Source organism: Heptranchias perlo, chromosome 21 (genome assembly GCF_035084215.1).
Source record: "Heptranchias perlo isolate sHepPer1 chromosome 21, sHepPer1.hap1, whole genome shotgun sequence".
NCBI lineage: Eukaryota > Metazoa > Chordata > Chondrichthyes > Hexanchiformes > Hexanchidae > Heptranchias > Heptranchias perlo.
The window spans coordinates 29,581,946-29,587,945 of NC_090345.1; positions in this window are offsets into that span (position 1 = coordinate 29,581,946).

Below are 6,000 nucleotides of genomic sequence, written 5' to 3' on the forward strand. Positions count from 1 at the left end.
TGCAAATGCTATCGTGGAACATATATTTAGGAAAAGACACAATCAATTACTGTTGGAGGGGAAGGGGAGGACTCTTAAGTGATGTTAACTTATTTTGTTGTATAATGCAATGTACATGCTCTTAAAGCTAATTAAAAGTATGCATATTTTAAAGAAAGCTCTGGTTGTAATAGTAGATTAAAAATTGAACAGTGTAAGTGCATTTTAACTTCAGATAGATGTGTATCATGCTACAGAATGGTTGATAGACATTCAATTATCTGAGATAAAAGCCTTTGTAATAACTTACTTTTCAAATCCAATGGAAGCATTTCTGCTTTGATGGGGCACTTCTCATTGATGGATGCCAAATTGTTTCCAAATGAAAATCAAGTTTAAAAATATGTTTAGTTATTATTTTCACTTCAATTCTTCAGTAGAATGGCAAACTACTATATCTCGGCCAGCTTACTTAATTCAGCACATTTAAAGAAGGCCCAATGTGCTAAAGTATAATAAAATGTTTTTTTTATAATCATTGACATATTTTCTGCACTGCAGAAGTATTTATTAAAATATTGACAGTATTTACTGTTATTTTTTAATGGAGTTCAGTCATGAGGTAATTTTCTGACTTTCCCATCCATTTTCGCATCTGTGCCTACTGCATATTTGCTAAGTGTCATGTGTTTATCCCAACAAGGTTCATATCATCTTAATTTCATAGATTGGGTGATTTGATTTATGCTTCTCACAGATCTCAGTTTTGAGAGAGATTATGTTGATGGATGTTTTCCCATTACTGGCAGATGGCACTGCAGCTATAGCATGATTTTTCAGAATCCCAACATACAACTTATATCAATAACTGTTGAGGTTAATTTACCTTTTTAGTCATTCTTTGTGTATATTTGAAAGGATCAAGGAAACTAAATTTGAAAAGGAAGTATTTGAAAAAGTAAAGAACTTAAGATGGCAATATAGTCTTAATCAAAAGATAACTTGTATGAGAATTAAAAAAATTCTAATTATTCAATCAAAACCCAACACAATTTTAATTTGTATTAAATAATTTCAGGAATCCGTATTCATTTTAATGTATAATTAATTAATCTGAAATAAATTAGCCTCCATCACAGAAACCAAAATAGGCCTAAGTCTATTTATGGTTAATATCTGCATAGTTTTAATGAAATACTTTGTGCTTAATGCTAATTGTAGCCTGAAAAGTTAGTGACTAAATGCACTTTATATAACAAAGTAGATATTTAATTGTATCTGTGTTTCTTTTGTAAATGTTCATTTACTTTTTTGAAGCTTCTCCTGATCAATTATAATACATTTTATATTTATTCCTCTGAGCTAGTCTTAATTGGGCTTGTGTGCTACCTGTCACTCATTGAGGAATACCCTACATAATGACTAACACAATAATTCCAATGTCTATTGCTAAAATTGTCTATTCATATGCTCTTTTGTTGTGCACAGGTATATTTCAACAATGCAATTGCTGTGGAATCAACCTGGGGGAAGTCAGAGGAAATAAAATGTTTCCAAGGGCACAAAAAACCCATTTTAAAAGCAAATCAAGTAGCAGTGGCACTATCAACAGTGACTAAACCTACATCGTCTACAGGCTCCAGACCCTTTCTTGTGGTAACACCTCAGTCCATTACTGGTGAGATGCTTAAAATGTTTAAAATAGTTAATGTAAACCAATAGTAAATCATGTATTCTTTTTTATTTTTATTTTAAGCACCATTATCTCTTTCATACAAGATAGGCCCTTCAGCACATTTAACCTCATCCTTTTGAAATACCAATTCTGCTGTCGTCCCATTATAGCATCTACCTGTTTCATTTTGAAATGAGTCCAATGTCCTAGTTTGTCGTCCTTCCCTGACGATGCTGTCATGCTTTTAATCACCCTCTGTGTAAAGAAATACTTTTTTACATCTGGCCTAAATTTGTCCTTCACAACCCTGAACCTGTTCACTCTTAAATTGCCCTGTTACAACTGTAAGCATTGTTTTGGGCTTGCTTTCTCTATCCCACTAAGTATCTGCTATACCCCTATAAGGTCCTTTGCAATGCCTCTCTTTTTGAGGCCTAACAGCCCCAACTTATCACGTAGTGCCATGTGAGATAATCCCTCTGATACTGAGAATCAGTCTCACTGCATTCCTTTGCACTGCTCTTGATGTCTTCTTGTCTTATGGTGACCATAACTGTTAGTGCTCCAGGTGCAGCCTGACCAGAGCATTCCACAGCATCAGTCTGACTCAGCTGATTTCTCTATATAACCCAGCACTCTTTTTGTTTACATTTAAAGCATAGTGAGTGAAGCAACACCCCAAGGTCTTTTTCAACTTCTCCTTTGGCATGTTCTTTCTACCGATGAAGTACATATGCCTCATATTTTGCTTATATTCCGTGCATTTTCCGAATTAAACTTAATTTGCTACTGATAATCCCAGGTGCCCACCCTGTTTAGTTCATTTTGTAACATTTTGGTTGCCTCCTCTGAATCCACAGTCATTTTACATGCCCCCTGACTCCAACTTGGTGTCATCTGTTAATTTAACTACCTGGCTTCAAGACTTCTATTCCAGATCACTTAAGCACATCAGAAACAGAGGAGTCCCAGCAAAGACACCTGGGATAATCCCCTCCCCTCACCCATCGACCTAGCTCTCCTTACGACTACTCTCTTCTGTCTTCCCTTTACAGTAACTAATCTATGTCCACATCTTACCCTAGTACCTACTGCACTGAGTTTGTGAACAGTTTCTTGTGGCACTTTATCAAAGACCTTTTGGAAGTCTAGGGAAGCATCACAGCTTAAATTTTTGAATTTAGAGTGTAACACCCTTGGTCATACAAGATCTACTCCTTTTAAAAGCTGTGTTGGCTGTTATTTACGAGGTTATCTTCATAGAAGTACTCTTTCCTTTTTGTTTGATTATTGGTTCCATTAGTTTTCTGATTACTGAGGTCTGGCTGACTGATCTGTAATTACCCTTTGTGGGAATTGTATTTGCCTGTTTCCAGTCCATTGGCACCTTCTCGGTGTTTATTGATCCCTCGAAATGGCCATCAGTGACTCTCAATTGGTTGTTCTGACTCTAAGCTCTGGGGTGTGGTTCATACATCCTGGGGATTTATTATTTTTAGTCTACCTAAAACAGGGATGTCCGTACCTGCCTGTGGATCATATCTGGCCCTTGAGCTTTGGTAATCTGACACACAGGAAACTCATTTCTATTTATGAGTGTAATTTTTACTTGCTGGTTTCTCCCATTTGAATTCTGTGGTGCTAGAGGCTTTGAAAGGCCTGTTTTTCATTTGTGGATAAATGCTAAATCAGTACACCAAGATATATTCGTATTAGCAGATCAAGATACTTACAAGTTAGTAGCAGCACTGACTTAAGCTTTTGTGGCCCTTGAAGCTCCAAAGTCTGTACCTAAGCAGTTATGAAGACAAAAAGCTTGGATAGCCTTGATCTAAAGTCTCTGCATCACTGATGTCAAAAATCCAGGAGTGCACATGATGTGTATTCAATGTTGAATACATGATGTATTGTTTATCTCCCGCTGGCTTAAAAACCAGCAAGTAGTCAATTAGCATGTTAACTTTTTTATTCATTCTCATGTTCAAGCCATATGGTTCCCTTAGGGTTTAACTCCAGAAGAATGTTTTGGCATTATATTTTACATCAGCTGCTACTCCCCTTTCAGGTTTCTCACAGCACTCCTGATCTCTGTTTTTGACCTGCTATATGCTCTTGTACTCAGCCCAATGGTAACCTTCTCACATTTCCTTATTTTACAAATCCTTTTTTCCCCTAATCCACCTTTTTAATTTTCCAGTTGATCCTCTTTTATTTACTTGCTGTAGCTGCACTTGGGTATATACTTGTCTTGCATAATGCTTTTGACTGATGTTCATTTATCCTTGACATTGATTCTTAAATAGTGCAGTCTACCCTTTGTTAATAAACTGGACACTCATATCCCTGAAGATTTCTGGTGTAAAGTTGTATAATAGAGTTCTGTAACATGTCTGCACTGTTTCCCAAGTCACATTGAAAGTTATTATACAGTGGCCACTGTAACCCAATCATTTTGTTACACGCCCACATCCCATGAACAAATTAAAAAAAAGAACATAAGAAATAGGAGTAGGCCATACGGCTCCTTGAGCCAGCTTCACCATTCAATAAGATCATGGATGATCTTCGACCTTTTTTTAAAATTTGTTCATGGGATGTGGACATCGCTGGCAAGGCCAACATTTATTGCCCATCCCTAATTGCCTTTGAGAAGGTGGTGGTGAGCCGCCTTCTTGAACCGCTGCAGTCCGTTTGGTGAAGGTTCTCCCACAGTGCTGTTAGGTAGGGAATTCCAGGATTTTGACCCAGTGACGGTGAAGGAACGGTGATATATTTCCAAGTCGGGATGGTGTGTGACTTGGAGGGGAACGTGCAGGTGGTGCTGTTCCCATGTGCCTGCTGCCCTTGTCCTTCTAGGTGGTAGAGGTCGTGGGTTTGGGAGGTGCTGTCGAAGAAGCCTTAGCGAGTTGCTGCAGTGAATCCTGTGGATGGTACACACTGCAGCCACAGTGCGCCAGTGGTGAAGGGAGTGCATGTTTAGGGTGGTGGATGGAGTGCCAATGAAGCGGGCTGCTTTGTCCTGGATGATGTCGAGCTTCTTAAGTGTTGTTGGAGCTGCACTCATCCAGGCAAGTGGAGAGTATTCCATCACACTCCTGACTTGTGCCTTGTAGATGGTGGAAAGGCTTTGGGGAGTCAGGAGGTGAGTCACTCGCCGCACAATACCCAGCCTCTGATCTGCTCTTGTATCCACAGTATTTATGTGGCTGGTCCAGTTAAGTCACTGGTCAATGGTGACCCCCAGGATGTTGATGGTGGGGGATTCGGCGATGGTAATGCTGTTGAATGTCAAGGGGAGGTGGTTAGATTCTCTCTTGTTGGAGATGGTCATTGCCTGGCACTTGTCTGGTGTGCATGTTAATTACCACTCATCAGCCCAAGCCTGTCCAGGTCTTGCTGCAGCGGGCACAGACTGCTTCATTATCTGAGGGGTTGCGAATGGATACTGCCACACTGTGCAATTATCAGCGAGCATCCCCATTTCTGACCTCATGATGGAGGGAAGGTCATTGATGAAGCAGCTGAAGATGGTTGGGCCGAGGACACTGCCCTGAGGAACTCCTGCAGCAATGTCCTGGGGCTGAGATGATTGGCCTCCAACAACCTCTACCATCTTCCTTTGTGCTAGGTATGACCCCAGCCACTGGAGAGTTTTCCCCCTGATTCCCATTGACTTCAATTTTACAAGGGCTCCTTGGTGCCACACTCGGTCAAATGCTGCCTTGATGTCAAGGGCAGTCACTCTCACCTCACCTTTTGAATTCAGCTCTTTTGTCCATGTTTGGACCAAGGCTGTAATGAGGTCTGGAGCCGAGTGGTCCTGGAGGAACCCAAAATGAGCATCGGTGAGCAGGTTATTGGTGAGTAAGTGCCGCTTGATAGCACTGTCGACAACATTTTCCATCACTTGCTGATGATTGAGAGTAGACTGCTGGGGCATTAATTGGCCGGATTGGATTTGTCCTGCTTTTTGTGGACAGGACATACCCGGGCAATTTTCCACATTGTTGGGTAGATGCCAGTGTTGTAGCTGTACTGGAACAGTTTGGCTAGAAGCGCGGCTAGTTCTGGAGCACAAGTCTTCAGCACTACAGCCGGGATGTTGTTGGGGCCCATAGCCTTTGCTGTATCCAGTGCACTCAGCCGTTTCTTGATATTACGTGGAGTGAATCGAATTGGCTGAAGATTGGCTTCTGTGATGGTGGGGATATCGGGAGGAGGCCGATATGGATCATCCACTTGGCACTTCTGGCTGAAGATGGTTGCAAACGCTTCAGCCTTGTCTTTTGCACTCATGTGCTGGACTCCGCTTTCCTGTCCAATCCCCATATCCCTTGATTTCCCCT